The sequence below is a fragment of the Rhinoderma darwinii genome, chromosome 5 (assembly GCF_050947455.1).
Source record: "Rhinoderma darwinii isolate aRhiDar2 chromosome 5, aRhiDar2.hap1, whole genome shotgun sequence".
Classification (NCBI taxonomy): domain Eukaryota; kingdom Metazoa; phylum Chordata; class Amphibia; order Anura; family Rhinodermatidae; genus Rhinoderma; species Rhinoderma darwinii.
In genome coordinates this window covers 198,761,528-198,777,115 of record NC_134691.1, presented here as the reverse complement: position 1 = coordinate 198,777,115, position 15,588 = coordinate 198,761,528, and the positions used below count along the sequence as shown (strand labels likewise).

General features: G+C 43.0%; 1 protein-coding gene across 3 annotated transcripts in view; it reads left to right on the top strand.

The window, feature by feature from the left end:
• Nucleotides 1-15,588, top strand: part of EPB41L4B (erythrocyte membrane protein band 4.1 like 4B) — a 592,948-nt gene that overhangs the window by 431,714 nt on the left and 145,646 nt on the right. The gene's annotated exons all lie outside the window — the stretch shown is intronic.

Here is a 15,588-nt window from a genome sequence, read left to right as displayed (position 1 = left end):
CAATGGGATTGAGCAAAAGGAATGAATATATGAAAAGCAACAGTTAATAAACCGATATTACGCATGTGTAGACGACTGATCGAGCACGGGGAAATATAACTTCCAAAATCAAACACGAGGGGAGGGGTGAGATGTGGGTGTTGGAATAGGGGGAGTTTGTACCAAAGATGCTTGTTTAAACTAGTTAGTGACCTAAAGAAAGATCAAGTAGAAATGAATTTCCTGTGTTAGTCTGTGTATAGCCTAGACCCGGGTTATGTATTAAAAATGAGTCACTCCAAGAGCTAATCATCATCATGTCAACCTGTAGTTCTGTAAAGATGAGACTTGTTTAGCAGCCATTTGTTCCAATTCTGTGAGTATTTATGTTGGGTATGCAGTTCCAAATGAAAAAAACTCTAAGTCTAACAATTTGTTCAACTTTGTTTACTCATTGAAGGATAGAGGGTATTTCAGTTGATTTCCATTGAATAGGAATTAGAAGATGTGCAGCAGCTATCCGGGTCTTTTTTTTAGGGTTACAGGCTCTTCGGGAGTGTTGACTGGGACTAACGAGAGAAGTGTTATTTTGGGAGTAGCTGTAATTTTTGTGTTGCATATGGTATTTATATTTTTAAACACGTGTTGCCAGAACAAATGGATCCCACAGCACTCCACCACATGTGCAAAAAGGTGCCGATGTCTTGTCTACATCTCCAGCAGGATTCATTTGTAGATCTATGCGTTTGTTTTAGTTTAACAGGGGTTTAGCTACAGTAGATTTGGTGAGGATCTTGTATGCATTCTATTGAATCTGTATAGAGTGAGGAGTGGCTCTTGGGGCCTGTAGAATTGAGGCAATGTCTGAAGAGGAGAAGTTGAGTTTTGAGTCAATTTCCCACTCTCTTATGAAGTGAGGGATGGTTGGAGAATCAAAACATATGATTTGTTTACTAATGTTTGAGAGCAATCTTCTTGGAGGTTGTAAACACATCAAGAGTTTTCTAAAACCAAGTGAGGTCTCCTGGTTGATCTGTGGTAGAGATTGTTAAAGTGTAGCTAAATGTTTAACAAACTTCTGACATGTCATAGTGACCTATCAGAAGTTTTGATTGGGGGGGGTCAGAGCACGGAGACCCCCACCAATAGCTAAAACGAAGCAGCTGAAGCACTTGTGTGAGCGCTCAGCCACTTTGTTTCTGTCCGCCTTTTTCCGGAAATCCGATGTATCGGAGTGCGGGCTCATAGCCTTTCTATTGAGTCCGTCCTCCGATACATTGATTTCCGGAAAAAGCCGAACAGAAACGAAGTGGCTGAGTGCACACACGAGCGATTCAGCTGCTTCGTTTTAGTGATTGGTGGGGGTCTCATTGCTCGGACCCCCACCAATCAAAACTTCTGACATGTCACTATGACATGTCAGAAGTTTGTTAAACGTTTAGCTACACTTTAAGCCTCGGGTTTGAGAATTTTTTTTAAATATGTGAAAGGGAGCCATCGTTCTAAGGTATTTATAAATGATAGTGGGATGGAGGAGTGCAATGCTTTATATTAATTTGCGTATAGTTATTGTGTATTCTGGGCAGGGCCGGACTGGCCATCTGGCCATCTGGCAGATGGGCCGGTGAACAGTGGGCCGCCTGCTGGCCGCCCAAACAATCAGTGTTGGACAGTGTCGGCGGCCTGCTGCCTCTCTGCGGGGGGCAGCGGCGCCACTGAAACCAGCCGCCACCTCCCCCTCCTGCACTAATTGTACCTGCGTTTATGTGACCGGGCAAGTTCCGACTATTCAGCGCCTTACAATGACGCTGATTGGCAGGGCAGAATGACTTGCCCCGCCAATCAGCGCCTTTCAACGATGCTAGCGCCGCTTCCATTGTTGAAAGGCGCTGATTAGCAGGGCAAGTCATTCTGCCCTGCCAATCAGCGCCATCGTTCAGGCCCAGCAGACCTGCTCAGAAGAGAGCAGGCTGCATTGACACAGGACGGTGTGGGAACAGGATCAAGGTGAGTATGTAAAGTTGTTGTTTTTTCCACCTAAAAGAGTGAGTGAAATTATCTACGGGGGGGAGCTATATGTTGGACACTATCTACAGGGGCGGCTGTATGTGGGGCACAGTCTACAGGGGAGGCTATATGTGGGGCACTATATACGGGTGAAGCTATATGTGGGGCACAATCTACAGGGGAGGCTATATGTGGGGCACAATCTACAGGGGAGGCTATATGTGGGGCACAATCTACAGGGGGGCTATATGTGGGGCACAGTCTACAGGGGAGGCTATATGTGGGGAACTATATACAGGGGAAGCTATATGTGGGGCACAATCTACAGGGGAGGCTATATGTGGGGCACTATCTACAGGGGAGGCTGTATGTGGGACACTATATACAGGGCAGGCTATATGTGGGGCACAATCTACAGGGCAGGCTATATGTGGGTCAGTATCTACAGGGGGAGCTATATGTGGGACACTATATACAGGGGGCACTATATAGGGGACACCATCTACAGGGAGGGCTATATGTGGGGTACTATATAAAGGTGGCGCTATATGTTGGGAGCTATCTACAGGGGGGCTATATGTGGGACACTATCTACAGGGAGCACTCTGTGTGTGTGTGTGGGACACAGTGTATGGTACTATTATAATCAGGGACACAGTTTATTGTGCTATTATAATTAGAGGTGCAGTGTATGTGGCACCATGAGAATTATCTTTGTTTATAGGTGCAGAAATGTTTGAATAGTGAGTAGCTGAAGACATCTAAGCGGCAAACTCCAGAAATGGGCTGTGGCCGGGAGAAGTTGTCATAGAGGCCTGGACCGGATGGAGAAGAAAAGAGAAAAAGAACAACTAGAATCTAAGATAGTCACCGGTGAGTCAGTTAATATAAATGTTTATTCTGCCTCTAATCAATACTGTAGTCACTGTATGATCTGCAGCGAGATGATGGGTGTAGCTCAGCTAATTACGCTGTTTCCGTAACTCCTGACCATGTCCCAACCATGTAATCAGGAAGTGGCCGGGAGTCCGCGTGAGCACAAAAAGCTAGAACAGGGTTTAGGGGACCCCGTTCTAGAGATAGGTGCAGGTCCCATAGGTGGGACCTGCATCTATTTGACATTTATGACATATTCTGCAGATATGTCATAAATATCTCTCATGGGAAAACCCTTTTAAATCTGGATTGCGCTATTGATTCCGCCAAAATAATAAAAGCCTTATGGAACGGAGACAAACTAAAGCCATTTGCAACGGAAATATTGCCATTGAAATCAATGGTAATGCAAACGGAAAGCTATGGTTTCCGTTCATGGGTTCCAGTGACGGAAAAGTCTCATGGAACCCATGAACAGAAGCCAGACGCAGATGTGAACGAACCCTTAGGAGGGAGCTGAGGTAGACAGGTTAGAGATATTGTTGTGTTTTAAAGTGGATTTCCTGTAAGAAGTATATGTGCAACTTTTCTTTATTGAAGCAATGAAATATTTTACCTTCTTTGGCCAGTAAATGTAGGCACCTAGCATAATAGTTTAATACATAAGGGGGTAGACGATGTTGAAGTTGGTTTCTTATTCACATTTTCAGTATGTTTGTTTTTTTAAGAATATATTAACCCCTTTAGGACACAGCCTGTTTGGGCCTTGTGGACACAGATGATTTTTTCAAATCTGACGTGTGTCACTTTATGTGGTAATAACTCCGTAATGCTTTCACCTATCCAAGCGATTCTGAGATTGTTTTCTCGGGACATATTGTAATTTATGTTAGTGAAAAAATTTGGTCGATAAATTCAATATTTATGTGTGAAAAACTTCAAATTTTATTGAAAATTTGCAAAACAAATTTCTAAATTTAAATGTATCTACTTGTAATAACAAATAGTAATACCACCCAAAATAGTTACTAGTCAACATTTCCCATATGTCTACTTTATGTTTGCATCATTTTTTTCATGTTCTTTTATTTTTCTAGGACGTTACAAGGCTTAGAACTTTAGCAGCAATTTCTCATATTTTCAAGAAAATTTTAAATTGGCTATTTTTCGGGGACCAGTTCAGTTCTGAAGTGGCTTTGAGAGCCTTATATATTAGAAAGTCCCCATAAATCACCCCATTTGGAAAACTGCACCCCTCAAAGTATTCAAAACAGCATTCAGAAAGTATTTTAACCCTTTAGGCGTTTCACAGGAATTAAGGCAAAGTAGAGGTGAAATTTACAAATTAATATTTTTTTGCTGAAATTCATTTGTAATAAAAAAAAATCTGTTACACAGAAGGTTTTTTTTCCAGAGAAACGAAACTCAATATTTATTGCCCAGATTCTGCAGTTTTTAGAAATATCCAACATGTGGCCCTAATGTGCAAATGGACTGAAGCACATACCTCAGAAGCAAAGGAGCACCTAGAGGATTTTTGGGCCTCCTTTTTTAGGATATATTTTAGGCACCATGTCAGGTTTGAAGAGGTCTTGTGGTGCCTAAACAGTCAAAACTCCCCAAAAGTGATCCCATTTGGAAACTACGCCCCTCAAGGCGTTTTTCTACAGGTATAGTTAGCATTTTGACCACACAGTTTTTTTGCAGAATTTAGTGGAATTAGTCTGTGAAGATGAAAATCACCTTTTTTTTTGCTAAAACATAGAATTTTTTCATTTTTACAAGGAATAAAGGAGAAAAAGCACCCAAGATTTGTAAAGCATCTTCTCCCGATTACGGCAATACCCCATATGTGGTCATACACTGATGTTTGGACTCACAGCAGTGCTCAGAAGGGAAGGAGTGCCTTTTGGATTTTGGAGCGCAGATTTTGCTGGATTGGTTTTCAGTGCCATGACGCATTTGCAACGCCTTGGAGGGACCAAAACAGTGGAAACCCCCCAAAAGTGACCCCATTTTGAAAACTACACCCCTCAAGGAATTTTTCTAGGGGTATAGTTAGCGTTTTGACCCCACAGGTTTTTTGTAGAATTTAGTGGAATTAGGCCGTGAAAATGAATATCAACATTTTTGTCCACTAAAATGTTGAAATTTGAAATTTTCGCAAGGGATAAAAGAGAAAAAGCCGCCTAACATATGTAAAGCAATTTCTCCTGAGTATGACAATACCCCAAATGTGGTCATAAATGTTTTGTTATTAGAAATTAATTAACCCTTTCAGGACTGATCCTTTTTCATTTTTGTTTTTCACTCCCGCCTTCCAAGAGCCATAACTTTTTAATTTTTCCATCAATAGAGTGGTGTGAGTGCTTATTTTTTTGCGGGAGGAGTTGTACTTTCTATTAACACCATTTAAAGTACCATATAATGTACTAGGAAACTGAACAAAAATTATTTGCGGGCAGAAATTGGAAAAAACTGTGATTCCTCCGTTTTGTTGTTACGTCTTTCACCGTGCGGTAAAAACGACAACTTATTTTTATTCTGCGTCTCAATATGATTACGGTGATACCAAATCTATATAGGTTTTTGATATTTTACTACTTTTACAAAGAAAAGACTATTTGTTAAAAAAAAAAATGTTTTGTATCATCACATTCTGAGAGCCATAACATTTTTATTTTTTGTTCGATTTAGCGGTCTGTGGAATTATTTTTGGCGGGACGAGCTGTAGCTTTTATTGGTACCATTTTATGGTACATGCAACTTCTTGATCACTTTTTATTAAATTTTTTTTAGAGCTAAGGTGACTTTGGCATTTTTAATTCTTTCTTTTTTTACGGCGTTCACTGTGCACAATAAATTACGTTTTACTTTATTCTGCGGGTCGGTACGATTACGGCGATACCATATGTATATAGTTTTTTTTATGTTTTGCAGTTTTTGCACACAGGGGTGAACCTAGCCCCTCTGCTGCCTGAGGCGAACTATAAAAAAGCGCCCCCCCCCCCAATCTATCGGAGTTTTCTCATTACTGGCTTTACACATCAAACACGCAGTATATACATTTTTTTTAAATAGGAAAACATTTGTTGTTTATTTGTAAAGTGCTGTTTAATGTATAGAAAAGATTTTAAGAACTCCTTTTACTATATTACTTTAGTATCATAGATCAGCAACGCAGCATTAACGCTAAAAATGGTTTAACATCTTCTATGCCCCCTTTTTATTACCTAATTGACTTATGATTTTTAACCGAGTTCAGTGGCCCGGCGTGGTCGGCATGATGCAGTGACGTCATCGTGCCGGGCAGTTGACGTCATCAGCGTGCTCCCGATCTCTTGTAGGCCTCAGGCCTAAACCAGGCTGTGGCCTACAAGAGCAAACGGCGGAGCAGGGGTTTCTATTGTGGCAAATGAATTTTTTTTTTACATTTTATACTGCTAACTTTTTTTTGGTGGGTTCCGCTGGACCGTTTGGACTACGTCGTAGATTCATTGGACTACTTCAATGATCTACTTTAAAAAAAAAAAAATTGTGAAAGAGGGTTGCATGGAGGAGTTTTGATTTCAATAAAAAAAAATTCTTATGTCTGGTTTTTTTAAATACTTTATTATGGCCTTAGTAATGGCAGCGTTCAATTACTAAGGCTGGGGCTTAGCATTAGCCAGTAAAAAGGCTATCACTAACCCCTATTATTACCCCGGTTCCCACTGCCGCCAGGGATACCGGGAAGAGTCGAGTACGATTCAGTACCTGGCCATCTGAAATGACGGTTAGGCCGCAGGCTGGTATTATCAGGCTGGGAAGGGCCAAAAATGTGGCCCTTCCCACCCTGGGGATGCTAGGCGGCAGCTGCTTTATTGTATCTGGCTGGTTATGAAAAATTGGGGAAACCCCTCGTCATTTTTTAAAAATAAATTGAAAAAAAAATTACGGGAGATCCCCTCCATTTTTCATAACCAGTCAGATACAATAAAGCAGCAGCAGCAGCCTAGCATCACTTTTTGTCCCTTCCTAGCCTGATAGTACCAGCCTGTGGCCACCCAAGTACCCTTCACTTCAGATGGTCGGGTGCTGGATCGTACCCAGCTCTTCCCGGTACTCCTGGTGGCGGTGGGTACCGGGGTAATAATAGGGGTTATTGATGGCCATATTACTGGCTAACACTAAGCCCCTTCTTAGTAACGGACGCTCTCAATCAGACAGCAGCCATTACTAAGGCGGTAATGAAGTATTAAAAAACAGAGACATAAAGAAATTTATTTTATTGAAATGACAACTCTTCCACACAATCCACTTTAACTATTTTATTTAAAAAAAAAGAAAAAAAGCTTACATCAGCGAAGTAGTCCAACGAATCTACGACGTAGTCCAAATTGTCCAGCGGAACCTGCAAAACAAAAATTAGCAGTATGAAAAATAAAAATAAAGTTGTGCCCCCACAGACATATGAATAAATAGCTACCTTCGGGAACATATTAAAATAATTAGAAAAATTAGGCCCATAAAATAAAACATATCAAATAAAACTAAAAAAATTATAACACCTTTCTTTTAAAGAGAACCTTTCACCTCCCCATACATGTACAGCTGAGTGCAGCATGTAATGGGGAGGGCCGCACAAACTCTGGGGCACTTTACATTTTTTTCCTAGCCTCCTTCGTTATTTAGATATCGGTGCTGTAATATTTGGCGCCCGATATTTAAATAACCCCCTGAACTGTCAATGGGGAGGTAATTGGCAAGGGGGCGTGTAACATCACTACAGACAGTTTCAGAGCAAGAGCTGGACAGAGAGCGCGTGCGCGCAAGCGCGCAGCTCCGCCACCACTGAGGAACAGAAGAAGAGTGTGAATTCTTCTTCTTCTGTTTCATGGCATCGGAGCTGTGCGCGCACGCACGCTCTCACTTTTTAGCTCTCGGCAGACAAGGACGACAAGACTGATCTCTCACCTGAGATCAGTCTTGTACTTGCCTGCCGAGAGCTGAAGAGTGAGAGCGTGTGCACGCGCACATGCTCTCCTCTCTCCAGCTCTTGCTGTTCACATTGTCCGTAGCTGATTGGACAGTGTCACAGCGATGTTACACGCCCCCTTGCCAATTACCGCCCCATTGGCAGTTCATGGGGTTATTTAAATATCGGCGCCAAACATTACGGCACCGATATCTAAGTAAGGAAAGAGGGTAGGAAAAAAAAATGTAAAGTGCCCCAGAGTTTGTGCAGCCCTGACCATTCCATGCTCACTCAAATGCAAATCTGTGGGCAGGTGAAAGATTTTCTTTAAAGTGTAACAACTTTTTAATTTTTTTTTGACATGTCAGAAGTTTTGATCAGTGGGGTCCGAACACTGAGACCCCCCACTAGTCGCTAAAACGAAGCAGCAGAAGTGCTCGGGTGAGCGGTGTGCCGCTTCAATTCTGTTTGGCTTTCCTTGGAGCAGTGTACGGGCTCAATAGAAAGTCTAGGAGTCCGTACACCGCTCACTCGGCTGAAAGTCGATCATAAATGAAGTGGCACAGAGCTCACCCGAGCACTTCTGCTGCTTCGTTTTAGCGATCGGTGGGGGCCTCAGTGCTCGGTCCCCCACCGATGAAAATATCGGACATGTCACTATGATATATAAAAAGATATCTATTAATGCGATTGGTGCAAGTTTTAATTACTTTTTATTGAAAATGATTTGTACTTTTTGAGATACAACTGCTTTGTATCCTGTATACAGAGCAGCTGTATATAGCGCTGAGACCTGAATCCATTAGGTCGCCTATTACCGATCACATCTAAGTTATGAACTTAGATGTGATTGGTAACAGGTCGATCCTGCAGGACCCGCTGACCTGACGGATACAGGATACAGCGCTATATACATTATATAATATATTTATTTAAATTAGCGGGGGCAGGTTTATGGGGAAGGATTAGGGCCTGTTCACATCAGCGTTGGCTTTCCATTCCGGGGTTCCGTGGGAGGTTTCTGTCGGGTGAACCCCGCAACGGAAAGTCAAACTGAAACCACAGCTTCCGTTTCAGTCACCATTGAAATCAATGGTGACGGAAACATTGCTAATGGTTTCCGTTCGTCACCATTCCGGCAGGTTTCAGTTTTTGTGACGGAATCAATAGCGCAGTCGACTGCGCTAATGGTGACGGAAACGGAAGCTTTGGTTTCAGTTTAACTTTCCGTTGCGGGGTTACCTCCGACAGAACCCCAGAACGGAAAGCCAACGCTGATGTGAACAGGCCCTAAGGCTTCTTTCACACTAGCATTAATATACGTTTACCTCTCTTCCGTCAGAGGAAGAGAGGATCAATACGTTAAACGGAAAGCAACGGCTCCATTAGAATTATCATTGCTTTCAATGGTAATTATTTTGTATCAGTTGCTTTCCGTTTGTCTCCGTTCGCTAAGTTTCCGTTTTTTTTTAAAAGAAACAAAAGTGAAGTCTGCAGAACTTTTATTTCCGTTCAAAAGAACGGAAACCTAGCGAACGGAGACAAACGGAAAGCAACTGATACTAAAGAATTACCATTGAAAGCAATGGTAATTCTAATGGAGCCGTTGCTTTCCGTTTAACGTATTGATCCTCTCTTCCTCTGACGGAAGAGAGGTAAACGTATCTTAGTGCTAGTGTGAACAAAGCCCAATACAAGTAAGATATTAATATATAAAAAAAAACCCAGCTGGGATTTGAACCAGCAACCTCCATATGTAAGGCAGACAAGCTAACCACTACACTATAGAAAGCTTCACAGTAAATGCCTGTGAAACCGTAGTAGTTGAGGGTTTATGACAGGCACTATTAGTCTCTCCTGTCTGCTGCGTGTGGGTGGTGACTGGTCAGAGACTCACAGTCAGACTGAATGCCGCAGCTGCTGCATGCAGTGTGCACTGGGAGTGACTGTGAGACTCACCAGTCACAGCTCTGCTTGTAGCTTTCCCACGCTAATTAAGCACAGGAAAGCTACAAAGCCAGGAGTATACTGCAAGGGGGGGGGGGGTCTGGGCGTTTTACTGACAGCAGAGGGCTCTATGGGGGGGAATTATCCCCCCACCATAGAGCCCCGACTAGTTACTATACTGAAAGGTTAGGGGGGTCTGAGCATCTGACTGACTGCTCTAAAGGGGGGGGCAGAATCCCCCCCTATAGAGCTCTCTGCAGTAAGTCAGACGCTCAGACCCTCCCCCACCCACACTAATCCTTCCATTATAGTGATGTGAGGGCTCTATGGGGTGTATTATTCCAGCCCCATAGAGCCCTCTGCTGTCGGTAAAATGCCCAGACTCCCCCTTGCAGTATACTCACGTCACGGGTCCCGGTCTCGGTCCCAGCAAGGCAGGAACTTACCTCGTGCGTTGCTGCTTGTCGCTCCTCCTGCAGACTTGCTCCTCTCTGGCTGCATACAGCGTCAGAGAGGAGGAGGAGGAGTGTTTCAGACGTTCAGCACGTCTACTACTGCTATCTTTGAGCGTCTGCATGGCCCCTCCCCCCGGTCCAGTCCGTCCCGGGCTGAAAATCCCGCCCCCCCCACCCCCCGTTTGGCCTCATGGCAGGTGCGGCACTGTTTACACAATAAAATTACTTTATTTTCCGTGTCATCATATTCTGAGAGCCATAACTTTTTTATTTTTTCGTCAAAAAAGCTGTGGGAGGTCTTGTTTTTTGCAGGACGGGTGTTAGTTTTATTGGTACTATTTTTGGGTACATGCGACTTTTTGATCACTTTTATTCTATATTTTGGGAGGGGGGGTGACCAAAAAATAGCGATGAAGTATTTAATTTATTTTGTTTGCAGTGTTCACCGTGCGGAAAAAATAACATTATAGTTTTATAGATTGGGTAGTTACGAACGCGGTGATACCAAATATGTGTACTTTTTTCTTATAATAAAAGACTTATAGGGAAAAAAAGAACTTTTATTTTTACACTTTTATAAAACATTTTTACTAACTTGTTTTCCTTTTTTTTTTTTTACTTTTTACACTTTATTTTTTTACCTGCAGCTCTGATCGCTACTAGAATACATTTCACTACCCAGGTAGTGTAATGTATTCCAACTGTCAGTGTGACGTCACAGTCACTCTGACAGTACGTCTATTAGGACCAGCCAGAGGCTGATCCTCATAGGCTTGCATACATGGCAGACCCGGGGCCGTTGTCTGGCCTCCGGATGCCATCACAAGCATCAGCAACCCCCACAATTGCATGGGGGCTGCCGATGTGCTACAAACCCCCTAAATGCGTCATTTAAAGAGACTCTGTCACCACATTATAAGTGCCCTATCTCCTACATAAGGAGATGGGCGCTATAAAGTAGGTGACAGCAGTGCTTTTTATTTAGAAAAACTATCTATTTTTACCACATTAGGAGCGATATTAGCTTTATGCTAATTAGTTTCTTAATGCCCAAGTGGGCGTGTTTTTACTTTAGACCAAGTGGGCGTTGTACAGAGGAGTGTATGACGCTGACCAATCAGCGTCATACACTTCTCTCCATTAATTTACACAGCAGATAGCGATATAGCTATATCGCTATGTGCAGCCCCATAAACACACTACAACATTACTGCAGTGTCCTGACAATGAATATACATTACCTCCAGCCATGATGTGATGTTTATTCAGAATCCTGACGCTTCTGAATCTTTTCTGTGAGATTTCCAGCAAGGCAAACGTAATCTCGCGAGATTACGCTGTAAACTGTCATTTAAAACGAAATTACGTTTGCCTTGCTGGAAATCACACAGAAAAGATTCAGAAGTGTCAGAATTCTGAATAAATATCATGTCCTGGCTGGAGGTAATGTATATTCATTGTCAGGACACTGCAGTAATGTTAGTCTTTGTGTATGTGGCTGCACATAGCGATATAGCTATATCGCTAGTGCTGTGTAAATTAATGGAGAGAAGTGTATGACGCTGATTGGTCAGCGTCATATACTCCTCTGTACAACGCCCACTTGGTCTAAAGTAAAAACACGCCCACTTGGGCATTAAGAAACTAATTAGCATAAAGCTAAAATCGCTCCTAACGTGGTGAAAATAGATAGTTTTTCTAAATAAAAAGCACTACTGTCACCTACATTATAGTGCCCATCTCCTTTTGTAGGAGATAGGGCACTTATAATGTGGTGACAGAGTCTCTTTAAGGGGATAATTACCGAAATCAGTGGCGATGAGCCGCTAATCGGCAACACTGGAGTGTCAGCTGTCGGGGACAGCTGACCTCGCAGTTCCCGATGCACACCTTGTCGCCCACAGTGTGCATCAGGAACGACAGTGACTTCGTGTCACTCTGACAGAAAGCCTATCAAGACCAGCTGGAGGTTAGTCCTGATGGGCTTCCGTCCATGGCAGACACGGAGGCCATTGTTTGGCCTCCGTTTGGCATGCTATCTAATGGCAAACCCCGCGATTTCAGACGGTGGTCTGCTGATATGCTAGAAACCCCTAAAATCCGGCGATCACAACCGATCGCCGCATTTAAGGGGTTAATTGCCGAAATCAGTGGCAAAGGACCGCTGGCCGGCAAGAATGGAGTGTCAGCTGTCGTCGACAGCTGACCTCCCGGTTCCAGGTGCACACTGTCGCCGACAGTGTGCACCGGAAACAACTCAGCAACTATATGTCCTCATACGGGAAGTTATCTCTCGCGACGACGTATAGTTACTAACTCGTGCAGGTAGGGGTTAAAGGGAAAACTTATATTAATAATAAAACATCAAAACCACAAAAAAGGCCATACTCACTAGGTAGGTGGGTGGGTGAAAACCCGTTCCCATCAGGACGCAGACGGGTCAAAGAATGCTGCAGAAGGAGTGTGCATTAAATAGTGATAGCCCCTCCCACTAGTCTTGAGGGGAGTGGCGGACTAAGTGCTCAAAGGTGTGCGATAAATGTGTGTCAGTGTAGTGCTAGGGTGTGAATGGATGGTAAAAAATAAATATGTATGTATGAAAGTGTCAGAACTGTGTAATAATGTAATAAAAATAAATAAAATAAATGTGATGAATAGGGGTCAGTGCTGTGAATAGTACATGGGGTGTCAGTACTATGTGTAATACGTGGAGGGATAATGTGCTGGTCGTCAGGCATGGCGTATCTTGCCGAATAACAGCCTATTTGTAACGCCGCTAGTGTTAGCTAAAGCGGGCTGCTCTGCATTCCAAACCAAACGCCAGCACATCATGCCCTCCCAGCATATAAGACCCGGCTGCGTCCTGAAAAAAAGTGTAGTATACGTAGTAAGAAATATCCATGAAACATGGGGTATTAGTTGTTATTTTGGCCAAAATACGCAAAGCTCGCAACCCAACGTCAAGGGTCCCCAGTGCCTTGCGAGTCCCTAACCAGAACTTATCGTTCCTAATTTAAAAACACAAACAGAAAAAATGGGACATAAATATCAAAACCACAAAAAAGGCCATACTCACTAGGTAGGTGGGTGGGTGAAAACCCGTTCCCATCAGGACGCAGACGGGTCAAAGAATGCTGCAGAAGGAGTGTGCATTAAATAGTGATAGCCCCTCCCACTAGTCTTGAGGGGAGTGGCGGACTAAGTGCTCAAAGGTGTGCGATAAATGTGTGTCAGTGTAGTGCTAGGGTGTGAATGGATGGTAAAAAATAAATATGTATGTATGAAAGTGTCAGAACTGTGTAATAATGTAATAAAAATAAATAAAATAAATGTGATGAATAGGGGTCAGTGCTGTGAATAGTACATGGGGTGTCAGTACTATGTGTAATACGTGGAGGGATAATGTGCTGGTCGTCAGGCATGGCGTATCTTGCCGAATAACAGCCTATTTGTAACGCCGCTAGTGTTAGCTAAAGCGGGCTGCTCTGCATTCCAAACCAAACGCCAGCACATCATGCCCTCCCAGCATATAAGACCCGGCTGCGTCCTGAAAAAAAGTGTAGTATACGTAGTAAGAAATATCCATGAAACATGGGGTATTAGTTGTTATTTTGGCCAAAATACGCAAAGCTCGCAACCCAACGTCAAGGGTCCCCAGTGCCTTGCGAGTCCCTAACCAGAACTTATCGTTCCTAATTTAAAAACACAAACAGAAAAAATGGGACATAAATATCAAAACCACAAAAAAGGCCATACTCACTAGGTAGGTGGGTGGGTGAAAACCCGTTCCCATCAGGACGCAGACGGGTCAAAGAATGCTGCAGAAGGAGTGTGCATTAAATAGTGATAGCCCCTCCCACTAGTCTTGAGGGGAGTGGCGGACTAAGTGCTCAAAGGTGTGCGATAAATGTGTGTCAGTGTAGTGCTAGGGTGTGAATGGATGGTAAAAAATAAATATGTATGTATGAAAGTGTCAGAACTGTGTAATAATGTAATAAAAATAAATAAAATAAATGTGATGAATAGGGGTCAGTGCTGTGAATAGTACATGGGGTGTCAGTACTATGTGTAATACGTGGAGGGATAATGTGCTGGTCGTCAGGCATGGCGTATCTTGCCGAATAACAGCCTATTTGTAACGCCGCTAGTGTTAGCTAAAGCGGGCTGCTCTGCATTCCAAACCAAACGCCAGCACATCATGCCCTCCCAGCATATAAGACCCGGCTGCGTCCTGAAAAAAAGTGTAGTATACGTAGTAAGAAATATCCATGAAACATGGGGTATTAGTTGTTATTTTGGCCAAAATACGCAAAGCTCGCAACCCAACGTCAAGGGTCCCCAGTGCCTTGCGAGTCCCTAACCAGAACTTATCGTTCCTAATTTAAAAACACAAACAGAAAAAATGGGACATAAATATCAAAACCACAAAAAAGGCCATACTCACTAGGTAGGTGGGTGGGTGAAAACCCGTTCCCATCAGGACGCAGACGGGTCAAAGAATGCTGCAGAAGGAGTGTGCATTAAATAGTGATAGCCCCTCCCACTAGTCTTGAGGGGAGTGGCGGACTAAGTGCTCAAAGGTGTGCGATAAATGTGTGTCAGTGTAGTGCTAGGGTGTGAATGGATGGTAAAAAATAAATATGTATGTATGAAAGTGTCAGAACTGTGTAATAATGTAATAAAAATAAATAAAATAAATGTGATGAATAGGGGTCAGTGCTGTGAATAGTACATGGGGTGTCAGTACTATGTGTAATACGTGGAGGGATAATGTGCTGGTCGTCAGGCATGGCGTATCTTGCCGAATAACAGCCTATTTGTAACGCCGCTAGTGTTAGCTAAAGCGGGCTGCTCTGCATTCCAAACCAAACGCCAGCACATCATGCCCTCCCAGCATATAAGACCCGGCTGCGTCCTGAAAAAAAGTGTAGTATACGTAGTAAGAAATATCCATGAAACATGGGGTATTAGTTGTTATTTTGGCCAAAATACGCAAAGCTCGCAACCCAACGTCAAGGGTCCCCAGTGCCTTGCGAGTCCCTAACCAGAACTTATCGTTCCTAATTTAAAAACACAAACAGAAAAAATGGGACATAAATATCAAAACCACAAAAAAGGCCATACTCACTAGGTAGGTGGGTGGGTGAAAACCCGTTCCCATCAGGACGCAGACGGGTCAAAGAATGCTGCAGAAGGAGTGTGCATTAAATAGTGATAGCCCCTCCCACTAGTCTTGAGGGGAGTGGCGGACTAAGTGCTCAAAGGTGTGCGATAAATGTGTGTCAGTGTAGTGCTAGGGTGTGAATGGATGGTAAAAAATAAATATGTATGTATGAAAGTGTCAGAACTGTGTAATAATGTAATAAA